Here is a 15,416-nt window from a genome sequence, read left to right on the forward strand (position 1 = left end):
TTCTGTCTAGAAATCGTATGCCACCACGAGAAACTTTTTTAATAATTTAAAATTGATTTGACAATTCCACTCTTTTTGTTAAATGTTCTGCTGTAAGAAGTCGCGGTATCCATCTAGCACATACTCGATTCATATTTAAATCATTTGCTAAAATGTGGTGCGCTGTAGTCTTAGAAATGTCACACTTGTCTGCAACTTCGCGAACTGTTAGTCTCCGGTCACTGTTGATAACGTTCAGAACTTCATTTTTTATCGCAACTGATTTCCTGAAAGATGGCCTACCTTCCCGCTCATCGTCTTCCAAATTGTCTCTTCCGTCCCCAAACCTTTTGTGCCACTTGAATACCAATGAACGACTAACTTTGCTATGTTTCTCAGACTGTTTTAAGAATTTGTGTGTTTCTGTTGGCGTTTCTCCGATGTCTACACAAAACTTTATAACCGCCCGCTGCTCCACCTTTTCCGTAAATTTCCTTTTTTTCAGTGATGCCGATTCTGGATTCAATGCTTCAAATCGAGATTTCTCCGCCATTTCGAAATGTTGACCATTCAAATTTAGCAGGTGTAACGTCAAGACTATTGTCGACGTCACAATGTAAGTTTCATGTATATTTTGGCGGATTTTGAAACTTAAAATAACAAAAATATGAAAACACCAGCCTGCATGTTATGTGATATTTTCGCGGTGCTCCGGGTCCCTATTGCTTATATTTATATGAAGTAAGTGTTATTATTTCGCATTTAAAATTGGACAAATATTGATATAACCGAACTAGGATATAGTTCAGGATTACAAATATGCAAAAAGAATTTACCTGAAATGCTATTTTTACGCAGACTTTGGATTGTCCACGAACTTTACGGACAACCCTCGTATAATCAAACATAATCAACTTCTTCATATATTTGCTGTGAATCAGTTTCCTCTCCGGAAATCTGATACATGAAACCAGGATTCATTGTCATTCAAAATGACAACACAGGAGAATCAAGGACAAACATGTAAATAATAATAATATTTAACATAGTTGTCTCCTAGGCAATCATACCACATCTCTTTATTTTTATGTTTGTCAAGAAAAGGGTTCGTATCAATAACGTTTTACATAAGTTGGTCGATTTTGGTATTGAAAAGACATATAAATGCATGTGTTCTAAAATGAATCTTAATATTCAGTAAACATGACTTTATATATTTCACATTTAATTTCTCATATTACACGATAAGCAGAAATCCTGTTCTCTTAATACAGTTACGTTTGCTTTGAAAATTGTGTAATCCATTTACAAATGTATCATTTAATTTTGATAGTGTTTCGTCACTGGTGAAACATGACCACCGTCTTCACTTTATGTTTATCTTTTCAATTAAATTAAACTTAAACATGATCTGTAACATACGAAAGCCTATTAGGGTCACAAAAAAAAATATTTATCTCGTAATTACGAGATAAATATCTCGTAATTACGAGAAAACTATCGCGTAATTACGAGATAATTATCGCGTAATTACGTGAAAACTATCGCGTAATTACGAGATAATCATTTTTTATCTCGTAATTACGAGATAATTATCGCGTAATAACGAGATAACTATCGCATAATTACGAGAAAATTATCTCGTAATTACGAGAAAACTATCTCGTAATTACGTCATAAAATTACACATAAATATATATATATATATATATATAAATATACAGATCATGATTACCCTTCCGGGGCACCTGATAAAACGCCCGTTTTTATTAGCCCAACTGACCCAAAGGGTCAAGTGATCTTTTCCCATCACATGGCGTCCGTCGTCCGTCGTCGTCCGTTAACTTTTACCAAAATCTTCTCCTCTGAAACCACTTGGCCAAGTTGAACCAAACTTGGCCTAAATCATCCTTAGGGTTTCTAGTTTTAAAAAATGTATCCAAAGACCCCGCCCACCAACTAAGATAGCCACCATGGCTACAAATCGAACATGGGGGGGGGGGGGGGGGGGTAAAATATAGTTTATGGTTTATATCTCTAAAACTAAAGCATTTAGAGCAATTATGACAAGGTAAAAATTTTCTGACGAATCAGACTTCCCGTTGTTGGGATGCTGCCCCTGAATTGGTGATTTTAATGATTATTTTTCAGTTTTTCGTTATTATCTTGAATATTATAATAGAAAGATATAAACTGTAGGAGCAAAAATGTTTAGCCAAGTAAGATCTACAAATAAGTCAAATGACCAAAATTGTCAATTGACCCCTTAAGGAGTTATTGCCCTTTAAAGTTATTTCTGCAATTAAGTAAATTTTTTTAATCTTTTACAAAAATCTTTCTCCTCTTAATCTACTTGGCCAAATGAGTTTTTATTTCGTAATTACGAGATAGTTTTCTCGTAATTACCCGATAATTATCTCGTAATTACGCGATAGTTATCTCGTAATTACGAGATAATTATCTCATAATTACGAGATAAAAAAACTTCTTATCTCGTAATTACGCGATAGTTTTATCGTAATTACGCGATAATTATCTCGTAATTACGAGATAAAACTATGATTATCTCGTAATTACGAGATAAAAATCTTATCTCGTAATTACACGATAATTATCTCGTAATTACGAGATAAAACAATGATTATCTCGTAATTACGCGATTACGAGATAAATTTTTTTTTTGTGACCCTAATAGGCTTTCGTAGTAACACATTTATTTTTGAAATACTCATACTCATTTTTATGCAAGTTAAGTGACCTTGTCCCCTGAACACTAAAAATAATTCCCCAGACCGAAGACCCAGTATGTTATTACGCATAAAATCATTCATCCCTTTGATCCTCAAATACTGCATGATATTGTCAAGTATAAATTAGTTATTAAATGGTTTCTTGTGCATTTGTTTATGGTATTCTTGATCTGTGTTGTTCTTTTATGTTTCCTTCTATATGCGTTTCTTTGATCGGATCATCGATAAGATGACCTTCGTTTTTTTCTGTCGTTTTTATGGAATATTGTTTGATGATATACATTATTTCAATATGTCAATACTAAATATATTAAATGCAGCAAATTGAGTACTTGAGGGAAAGAACAAGCTTGGTTATAGATTGTTACAATGAAGTAGCATTTGGATGTAATAAATACGAAATTAAATATGCAAAATAAATATTAGCGGGATCTAACAAATATTTTGAAGGTAGTGCTTCCTATTTTATTTATGAACGGTACTATATAATATATTGTTATCCGTGTATTAATCATAATCATGCATTATGCCTCGGTTTGAATGCGGAATCTAAAACTTTAATTTAATTTGATTTTTTTTCTTATCTTCAGATAAAAAGAATCTTGGACAACAGACTGAATAACGGCAATTATAAATACTAATAACACTGAGCATATTTAATACAGGGGTTTTTTTTTAATTACACATGTAATAACGTGCAATCATTGGCGTATCTATCTTAAAACAAAATGGTCATAATAATAATAATAATAATAATAATAATAATAATAATAATAATAATAATAATAATAATTAAATTGAGTAAAGAGAATATAAAATATTTTTGTTCTACATAAATCTTAATAAATGTTGGGATATTCTGAACCTCAAAACATACAAATGAGAGAGAAAAAAAATTATATTTGCATATTTGTCTCTAAGTATTGAAGCGATAATAGACAATGTATTTGATGATAACAGAATAAAAACACACAAAATTAACAAAATCTGTTAATAATTTGAATATAATTTTATCATTATAATGAACATGAAATCAAATATGAAAAGAAATTAGAATCTGAGTTGATAATTTGTTTAAATTTAGTTTCTATGTACATAATAAAATTCTATAACTTCGTGTTCATGTTTTATTATACATGAAATGTTATTTAATTGTGAATACTTTTAACAAACTACTATTTAAGGAAAGAAATAGTACATATATATATATATATATATAATCATGAGTAAGATAGGGAGTCAGATTTTAAGAAGCAAGAGATTCAAACTTTAATTGAAAAAGTGGAAAAGAATAAATCTTTACTATTTAGCAGACTGAGCAACACAACAAAAACAGTGCCAAAATAATAGCATGCGATGCTGCATGTGCAACGATATATGTAGTAAATGACACTGATCACCTAAAAACAGATGAAGTGATGTCGTAACTTATATGATAATCATAAGACCATCATAAGTAATGTCGCGAGGTGTCTTAAGTTTACGATAAAATTTATGACATATCGTAACTGCAGACACTTTCGAAAACATATCTTACGACTATGACATGTCCTAATACCATCATAAGACATGTCTTAGTCATAAGATACTTTCGAAAACCAGGCCCCAGAATTACAGAAACCCCTGCACTTAATTTTTTTTTCTGTTGGCCATATAGTGTCAACATAAACGGATAAAAGTAAGAGTACAAAAAGTCCACGTAATAATCTTAAAAACTCCATATTTAATTCGATTATAAAGCTAAATTTAAATTAAATCTGTAACACATTTATTTTAAAAAGACGTACAAAGATCAATTGTTAAATTGACTTTGCAAATCATATTAACGCGATTAAGCTTTTCGAGACAACGCAATTACTGCAAGCAAAACGAAACAAAACGTTGTGTTTTCGGTTAACAATCGACCACTTTTTTAAATCGATTTTAAAGACAATCTGAAAAACGGGGGCGGGGGGTTAAGGGTTCGTTTTCATCCTTTTAAACCTAGAATATGTATGAACTTTGATTAGTATTCGATAACACATTATTTTAGGCTTTTTCCGACGCAGACTGTATGTTTGGGATTTTTATCCCTTGACTTTAAAAACGCTTAACTATGATATGTAACTGTATGGGCGTTATCAACAATTTGTTCTGTGATAAGGAGAAAATGATGTTGTCATGTAATGTTGATCCTCGAATACTAGTATACAATTCTTTTAAGTTTTCCTGATGTACAGCAACCGCGCTGAAGTACGTCCATTATTCACTTTTCATTATTCAAAATTCAATAATGAATAATGAAATAGTTCATTATTCATTACTCAACGTTAAGTGATGAATAATGAATAATGAACTAGTTCATATTTCAGTATTCAAGCTGAAAAGTGAATAATGAAATCGAAAATTTATTTTTTGACTGTGACGCTATATCCCGTATTTCTGAATTCGTCATTTTGGTGTTATTTAACAAATATTCAAATTAATCTAAGAAACAATAAGGGGACGACCATTTGATATTCTGGGGGGGCCAGGAGGATTTGTTTTTGATCGGTTATTTATTTTTGTAAACTAAGAGGACAAATTATCTATTTTCTGCACTGTTGAAGCAAGATTTTTCATTTTCATTAAAGCAAGGGTCTGATTATTTATTTTCACAACTATATTTATAATATTTGAAAACATACAATTTTTAAATTCATTTTTTATTATAAATAATACATGAATAGTCCAATCATTATGTACCATTTAATCAGAATTGATCATCATCTTCTGTAGAAATGAATCTTCTGAATTCCCAACTGCATATACATGTATTGCATACATACAAGATATTAAAGTTTGGCTGTAATTAGTGTCTTTTAAAAGTATTGCAAATCATTTATGCCGAGCGGAGCGAGGCTAAAAAAATTTGAAGGGTTTTGGAGCCGCTGAAGGCCCCAAGTTGCTATAGAACTAATGATGCAAAATGTGTTTCCCATACCCTTTCTTAATCTGAAAATGAAAGTTCTGTTTTAATCATTTTTTGACAATATTTTGGTCTCAAAGCAACATGTATAAATTCAGTGTAAGACTTAAGTTTTTAGAAAGAACATCAAAAGACAAAGATAAAGCAAAAATTTTATTCACATAGTTAAGTATGTGGCTGCTGTTTTTTTTAAACTCTTGATCAAGTTAATAACAAAATTACTAAATTACAAAAGGAATGCAACACTAACAGAATACAGAAGGGCAATCAATGAACAAAAGACAAATAAATAAGAAACATTGATCCCCAAAAAAAAGAAGCTACGTCTGAGGGAGAACAGAACTTGCTTCTTGCAAGACACTTGCCGTGAAAACAATTTGATATGAAGACAAGCTTTTGGTTTTGAAATTTCCTACATGAGGCATTTGCCTGAATGTAGTTACTGCCATATGTAATAAAAGTGAGTTAAGTGTTCCTGAGACAATAAACCTCAAGTTAAATGAAACCCATTTTTCAGACATTTCAAGTATTTTAAATAATATTTATACTTTTATTATTCAAAGATTTGGGAAGTGATTCCCGATTTTTTTTGAAAAAAAAGTTGAATTTTATGAAGAATCTGGTGCAATCTCATGCTCTCAAATAGACCTGCCGAGTTATTTATTTTTAATACATTGCAAGTCAGGTTATTTATTTTCAAACTACCACAGAACAAACCATTTATTTTTGTGATTATCAAGGCTGAGTTATTTATTTTCAAAATCCTCCTGCCCCCCCCCCCCCCCCCCCCAGAATATCAAATGGTCGTCCCCTAATCAAAACACTCTTTGAAATTTTTATCTGTATTTATTTATTTAGTTTCGGAGGATAAACTAGTGGGTTTCCCTAACTATTTTATTAACAGATATTCCTTGTTTTAATGTATGGACGACCTGAATACCAAAACATATATAAAAATCAAAATACTATACATTGTAATTTTTTTAATTTTCACTGGATCTTTGCTATTCTTTATCCCCTGATTATAGATATAGCTTATCGATTGTGCGGCAATGCCCATTAGAGGGGTTACGGAGGACCTACATGCCAAAATACGCGTGGAAATTAAGAAATAGCCAATTTTGAATAATGAAATGGATATTTTGAATAATGGAATGGACTGCTGCGACCCTTCAGTCCCTAATTACAGATATACCTTACACGTCATTCGAAAGCTTATCAATAGAGGAACAATATATAGTATATAGTCAATATGTCCCGCAACGCCTATTAGAGGAGTTTCGGAGGACCTTAATGTCAAAATGGTTATAATCAATATGTCCCACAATGCCCAGTAAAATCATGTTCATGACAATTTTACAGAATAAGCCTTTTTTGTCCCCCCGCGCAACGCGTTGCGGGCCACATAGAAATACCGGGGCCTGTCCGTCCGTGTGTCCGTTCGTGTTAGCGCTCTCATATGTACAATTGATGCCAGATTTTTATAAGACTTATATTATAGATTTATATCAGCAATGTCTCGGAAGAGTTCGAAAATCAGTGCCGATCAACTAATGTTTAAAGAGTTATGCCCTTGGAAACCATTAATTATATGGAAAATTGCATCGTTAGCGCTCTCATGTGTAAAATTCCTGCCAGTTTTTATGAAACTTAGGGACCGGTCATTATTTATCTCCAGGGGGGGTCGGGCAATAAAGTAGGGGGTCATGATAAAAATGGAAACTGATAGAGGGGGGGTCACTCCTTTCCAGGTTGATCAAGCAGGGGGGGGGGGTCATGATTTTATTGGCAATAGATTCACTGATCGCCATATTGTGCCATGACCATAGACTATATAGTTGTTTGGGCCCTTCAGAGCTAACTTGCAGCTTTATGTGGTTTCCACATGTTGAAAACATAAATGTGGTGACATCTGAATGTTATTTCTATTTTTGCATGTAAAACAAGTGAAACTGTGAGCTACTGCTCACTGATGATATCCGGCCCGCCCAAATATTTCGGTGAACAGGAAGTTGTTGAGTGATGAATCTGAAAAAGCAACACACGGTATAGAAAAAGTAAAATCACAAAAATACTGAACTCCGAGGAAAATTTAAAAAGGAAAGTCCCTAATCAAATGGCAAAATCAAAAGCTCAAACACATCAAACGAATGGATAACAACTGTCATATTCCTGACTTGGTACAAGCATTTTCTTATGTAGAAAATGGTGGATTGAACCTGGTTTCATAGCTAGCTAAACCTCTCACTTGTATGACAGTCGCATCAAATTCCATTATATTGACAACGATTCTATGTATTGTATAGCTGACTCATACAAACCCTGAAACCAAGTTTCAGAAATCCTTGTAATGTAGTTCCTGAGAAAAATGTGACGAAAATTTTTAAATTGGATGTCATGTGTAAAATGATGTAAGTGTTCGGTAAACAGGAAGTTGTGAAGTGATGAATCTGAAAACGCATCACACGGTATAGCTGACTTATATAAACCCTGAAACCAAATTTCAGAAATCCTTATGATGTAGTTCCTGAGAAAGATGCGACGAAAAATATTCATGGGACGGATGGACGGATGGATGGACTGACGGACGGATGGATGGACAGACAGAGGTAAAACAGTATACCCCCACTTTTTTAAAGCGGGGGTACAATAAAAAATGGATTTGCATATAAATGGAAATAAATATATTCAGCTCAAGAAAATGTCTCCTAGTTTTACATTTTGCCAAATATCAAACTGTCAATATCAGTGATCTAGCTAGAGCTAGTCACTTTACTCTTTGACTAATTATATTGTCAAGTGACTAATGAATTTTGCCAAAAAATGTGCAAAATTAGTCACTTTTCATATGTTTTTCTTAGATGTTATAGGACTAAGAAACTAGGAGAAGTGACTATAAAATTGGTTTCAAAATCCTGGCTTCACCACAGCAAAAGTAGACTTTCAGTTTGCTCTCAAGTCTTTATGGAATATTTTTACATATTATACATATAAAACACAATTTATAAAAATTGATCACTTTGAAAAGTCGAACATGTTCCACAATTGTATGGCTATTCATGCAAAGGTGACACCTTTTGGATTTTTCAAGATGAACTCATATATTTTACAAACTGTGTTGTTTTATGTGGAAACATATATTCTATAAAGGCCTCAAAGAATTTTCTACTTATTTTTTTTTCATATTTTAAATATACCTCATGTAGATTTCCAATATAAATAAATATATGAATGATTTGTTCATTGTTGAAGACCCTCCGGCTTCTGTCAGGGTGGAGAGCCGGATAATGTGGACCATGGTTCTTGATAAGTGGTATCTTTTCTATGTATTGTATGGATTTTGTCACATGCACATTCCATTTCCCTTTATTTTCTATATATAGCTTCATATTGCTTTTAAAGCTGTTGTGTGTGGGTTGTTGTCTCATTGATGTCTACCCCATATCACCATACATTCATGAAACTATAAAGTACACAAGGACCATAAATATAGGATATTTTTTAGTTATTTTTATAGGAAAAAATGTATCATTTATAATACAAGAAATTATTGAAAGGCCAAGAATAGCTTCCTTTCAACATCTCAAACTTGAAAAAAGACATAGTTTAACAGGTAAATATTTAATTTCTTAATCTGAACACTTTTTATACATTATATAATTTAATAACATTCAAATTTTAAACAGGATGAACACAAAGCTGACTAGATATCAATAATAATGCACTAACATAAAATAAGACAATTTCAAAGACATGTAAACATGTACATTAAAATTCTGTATACAATAAAAAGTAATGCTCAGATATCAAAACAAAGTTCAAAGTATTTACTCTTTAAAACTGTAAATGACAAAATTATAATTAAATAACCAACTGAAACTCCAGTTAGTTTTGATTTTGACTAGATGGTGCATATCATTGGAAGAAGAATGAGCTAAATATGCCACTTTTTAAAATCTGGTTTTATAGAAAATATATAGGAAATTTTGACATCTTGGAAATACTTTTGGTCCAAGTCTGTATTCATTTAATTGTTTTGGAAAAAAAACTTTGGTGTTGGAATCTTCACTATAAATGAATATTTTGTTAAACTTAATAAGATTTGCACTATATGATATACTGTCTCATGATTTTGTTTTATTATAGAGCAATTTTATTATATTAAAGGGTATTCTTAATTCCATTCCTTTTGAGATATTTTACCTGTTAAAAGGAATATTAGCAACATATTATGAAGATTGAATCATTTGAAACCTTTCGATTATAATCAGAAAAGCAGAAAAGAGGCGGGCGGGGTCAAAAGGTTTTATGTAGTTGAAAGAACAGGGGTTGGGGGGGGGGTAAATTTTTTAACACATTTTGAAGAAGGGGGTCAATTATATTTGCTGATTTCAAATTTACATTTTGTCGGCCCCCCTGGAGATAAATAATGACCGGTCCCTTATATATCTAAATATGAATTATATGGAAATTTGCATTGTAAGTGCTCTCGCATGTACAATTTTTGCCAGATTTTTATCAAATTCATATCAAAGGTATATAACAGCAATGTCTCAGACAATTTCGAAAATAAGTGTCGATTAAATATTTTTAATGAGTTTCCCTTGAAATATTAAACACATTGGAAATTGCTCTCAAGTCTTCAACTCTCAAGTAAGATAATTTTAAAAAGTTTTTTTTTAGTTTTTGTCTTTGGACAGAACAGATAAAATATGTGCAACGCGGGGGACATTAGAACTATGTTCTTTTATTGAAGGATGAAGAAAAATGCCCTAAAAATTTAAAGCAAGAAATTTTAACTTTACTACTACCTCAATGCGAAGAGACAAGTACTATCAGGAAAAAAGACACCTGTGTCTTTTTTCCTGATAGTACTTGTCTTTTCGTAATTTTTCATAAGGATGAAGATAATCTAAAGTAACGTGTATGATATTAAGAAACACTAAACCGTAACCCCCTCTTACACATGTTACAGTCGCGGTTTCCTTTTATTCCGATAAAATTCAGTAATCTTAAAGATATAGAAAGCTTCAGTTCAAATCAAAATATCTTCAGGACAGTAACCACTAAATATAGTACTATTGTCTTTTTCCTATAATTTATAACTATATAACAAGAGCTGAGACAGATCATTCGGGGATATTTTTAAAGGGGTATACATTGTAATTTGGACGATTGTATACTAATAAAACATGTTTTTTTTAAATTTCATATTTTTTTTTTTTTTTTTTGCGATCAAAGGAGTGGCCTACGCCCTCTACGCCTCCCCTTCCCGGAACCGCCAGTGTCATTTATCTTTAATGGTGAGGTTTAAATTCACTCGAAAGTATGGGTTAATTGAGGTTAATTTGTGTCATTCCAAAATGGAAATTATATCATCTATGATATACGTATGGAAGTTATCATGGATATATATTTCAACCATTTTTTACACATCCAAAAGTTAAAAATTGTTTTCAAAAACTTATTCCTCGTATTATTAGTTTATCCAAACTACGAAAATAAACTCATCATAGATGTGTACGCCAGACGCGCGTTTCGTCTACAAAAGACTCATCAGTGACGCTCGAATCAAAAAAGTTAAAAAGGCCAAAGAAAGTACGAACTTGAAGAGCATCGAGGACCCTAAGTTCCTAAAAGTTCTGCAAAATACAGCTAAGGTTATCTATTCCTGGGGTAGAAAAACCTTAATATTTCGAAAAAATTAAAGTGTTGTAACAAGCGCCGTAAAAACGTAAACGATTTGCCTAATAAAATTGATTTATCTCCCTTTGATCACATTGTATCTATATTAAAAGTTATTGCATACCAAAAAGACATTTAACTTTTTGAAAGGAAAATTATATGTGATATTTGATATGAATTGTCAACTTCTTTCTGCACTTGTTTACTTCAGGGTTTATTTCATTTTACACAAATACGATAAAAGACTTATTTCTTGGACTTTCTGTTACAAGTCATACGTAACTTTTTATCCATGCTATTCATATTTGAATCCGTAAGTTGAGTCGGTAATGGTCCGTTAGTGGTCAGCTTACCTATATTTGTCCTGCTTACAAGGTAAAACATAAAGTTTGATCTGTTTGAAGAACTTTTGATTTTGCCATTTGATAAAGGACTTTCCGTTTTGAATTTTCCTTGGAGTTCGGTATTTGTTATTTCACTTTTTTTTTGTCAAATATTAAAAAAAAAATTACTAAGCGTCCTTGTCGGCAACGAATTTTAAAGTAGTATTTTTTTCAAGATGGAACTAATTTATTTCTTATCCATATATGTAATAATGTCACCAAACAAGTATTGTTAATCAATATTGATCAGAATTGAACCCTATTTTCCCCAAAAAAATCCTAATTATGATCAAATTGGGTTTAATTTAAGTAAAAAGATCATTTTAAATAGTCGTAACCGAGCATATGTTCATAAAAATGCCACTATTAAAATGTCGTCCAAATCTTCTTTATGAATTAATTCTTTTGCAACAATATCAAACAATGTTTTACTGTGCATGAAGCGCATATCGTCATTTTTGTCTGTTCACCGATGTACAAAGACCAAAATCAAAATCTTATAAAAACGTTTACGAACTGATCTCATCGACGTGGATCAAAAGAATAGCCAACCCTGGACTAAGAATCAGAGCTATGCACGAGGGAGATACATTCATTAATTCTATACAATTTTTCAGGATGCAGTTCAAAATGTTCGGAATTTGAATTCGTTTTGGTTGGGGTTTTACTTACATTTGAATTATGTTTGCCTCCGTAGAGGCGTTCAGAAATTGCGACTGCTGCCGTATTTCAGGCATCAGCGCGGGGTATTGGGTATAGTTTTCAACTAGCAATAACCACGCCTCGGATAAACCTCATCGGCTATGGTACCGCCACTGCGCAAAGCTAACGATTGGAGGAGTTACATAAAAACACTTTAAATGTTTTTATTCTATTAAGTGCGGTATAGACTAAAATTTAAATAAACAAACTTGAACCTAAAACTCCTTACTTGATAATTCTTAAGTATTAAATTTCCATCAAATTGTCTATTCACAAGAATGAATACAAAATATACACATTTTAAATCTATTCCAAATCTTATTATCAATTTTGCTTAAAATGAGCTTTAGTAGGGGAAGTAACTCAAAGTTCTATATTATTTGTTATGACCACAACATTTCTGGTCAAAGACATAAAAGTGAATAAGATTTACATTTATTCTATTACATTTTTTCGTGAAAAATCAATTGCGTTAAAGTAACCATGTTACTGTACAATTAACATTTAAAACAAATTAAATAAAAAAGGGGGGGTATGGTGTATTCTCGTGTCAGGGTTACGATTTTGTCTCATTTCTCAAGTGATTTCGTTAATTGTGTAGTATAATGCTCAGAGGAGGGGGCACTTAATATGCAATGAGTGGTAGGGATGATCTACTGGAGTAGGTAGCTAGTATAAGAAAAGGAAGAGAAATTTAGATGAAATAATACATGATCAGCAGAGACATATAAGGTCATATAATACATCTAATATGTATTATATGTTTCTGATATCAGGTTGATTCTGAGGGTTGATTATTTTGTTCATCATGATCATAACAAATGGACAAACAGGGCTGCAGTTTACACATGGGAATACTGACAAACTTGTGTAGTTGGGAAAGTTTTAAGGCCTAGCATCAACTAGATATCACAGGTCCTTGTGGACAGGACACAATTTGTTTTGCCCTCCCCCTTTTTTTCTAAAATCTGTATTTTTTCTGTTTTCTAACAGAGATGTATTATATGTCTCTGTTTCTAATAATCTTATTTTTTTTTGTGTTTTTCTGTGTTAGACTTGCACAAGTACACTAAAGATAACATTTAGTTTTCGTTTACTGTCAGTTGCTAGTTTACCACAAACGGCCACTGATAATATATTATATTGATTTTGGAAAAAAGGGCCGGAAGGCAAACAAAATTTGTCCTGTTCCATATTAAATGTGCTACACTTTAAATTTAAATGCGTTTTGTGTTTCAAAAACAAAATTTTCTTTAGATTTTGATGGTCATTCTTCATCAGGTGCGTTTGACCACAGTCTTAACAACAAGGAATGTCAGTTTTCTTGCCGAAGGTCGGTGATTCTCTCCGAACACCCATTGTTCCCCACAAATATAAACTGACCGCCACAAAATAGCCAATAGTGCTGAAAGTGGCGTTACACATAAATCAATCAATCAATCAATCAATCCTTCTATTGTCAATATCAAGCAATACAATAACAATACAAAACAATTGTTATTTGTGAGAGATTTTACACAACTTAAGTTTATTTTTTACACCTACTCCAGGACCGAAGAAAATGCCTCCAAAACTGCACAGGTTTTTATCTAATTTTCGAGGTGTAAACACAGCCATTTTTGTCCGTTTGTTATGATAACCTTTAAGGCTCATTAGAAGGAATTGAAAAACGGTCGTATTTTCTCAACAGGATTTACTCTGAGTACAGACAAACCTGTGCACACACAAAAGTTTTATGCATAGCAGGAACTCGAAAATAAAATTAAAATGCATTTGATGTTTCAGAAAATATAAAAATTTCCTTAGATTACTTTTTTTTCCTTTCCCATAGAATGTGACAAAAACAAATTAAGTTTGGAAAATGTTTCAGGTGTTCCTTCATATAATCATTGTAGTGCGTTGTGTTGATTGACATGGGCAATAGAAGACTAAAATGTATCTTGGGAAGACCGTATCAACTGAAATTCAGTTTATCATTTTCTTTTATTTACAACCTTCTGCAGGTTTGAAAAAAAGGAATCTCAAAAATATAGGAAAGTTTTTTAATTTTCTGAAACATAAAATGCATTTAAAATTAATTTATCCAGTTCCTGCCATGCTTTAAAATAACTCTAGGTGCACATAGATTTGTCTGTACTCAAATTAAATTTCTGGGCGTAAACAAGGTCATATTTGCCAATTCATTCTGATCGATCTTAAATTATCAATTGTAACTGTTCATTGTAAATGCCATTACTTTGAAATTTGATGAACGAAGTGTTCTGAAAGGGACTGCTCCTATTGGCCATATATACCATAGGAACTGTGGTGTTCTGAAAGGGACTGCTCCTATTGGCCATATATACCATAGGAACTGTGGTGTTCTGAAAGGGACTGCTCCTATTGGCCATATATACCATAGGAACTGTGGTGGCGATACTTTACTTTCCTGTTATTTTTCATTGATTTTGCCATTTTTTAAAACTAATTTTAAAGTCAGGTATACAAAAAATCAATTGATGATTTTCAGGCCTTCTTCCAGTGGCAAACAATTTATGCTTCGGGAGAAAACAAAATTGACCCGAATGAAGGGCAACAAAGTTTGACTGAAAGTGCATGGAAATTGATTGCACGTTGGAACAAGAAATGATACTTTCAGATCACCTGAGTTCACCCCGTTTTTGTGGAGTGCTAGTATTCATTTTTTCGCTGTCGTTTTTTTTTTGTCTAGTTTTCTTTGACAAATAGCTTTTGATTTCCCTTTGGATTCTACCTCTTTTTCGGCCGGATGTAAACAGAAATGTTGCATTGCAGTAGTCTTTATAAGTATCATTCATATCGACGAGGTTTTTTTTTAACGACTACACATGAGGGTCTTGCACGGTCGGTATCATTAATATTCATAACGAAGAATTGTTTCAATAGTTCTTACAAATACGTATACTGTAATAAGCTTGACACAAACAGTATATTCAAACGCTGCATCAGATA

At 32.2% G+C, this 15,416-nt stretch overlaps 1 non-coding gene across 1 annotated transcript; it reads right to left on the reverse strand.

Moving 5' to 3' along the window:
* Positions 1–12,432: 12,432 nt before the first annotated feature.
* Positions 12,433–12,571, reverse strand: LOC127707033 (U4 spliceosomal RNA). Its single transcript, XR_007984716.1, has one exon. It is a non-coding gene; the product is annotated as a U4 spliceosomal RNA (small nuclear RNA).
* Between the last annotated feature and the right edge of the window lie 2,845 nt (positions 12,572–15,416).

Source organism: Mytilus californianus, unplaced genomic scaffold (genome assembly GCF_021869535.1).
Source record: "Mytilus californianus isolate M0D057914Y unplaced genomic scaffold, xbMytCali1.0.p SCAF_6, whole genome shotgun sequence".
In the NCBI taxonomy this organism is placed as follows: domain Eukaryota; kingdom Metazoa; phylum Mollusca; class Bivalvia; order Mytilida; family Mytilidae; genus Mytilus; species Mytilus californianus.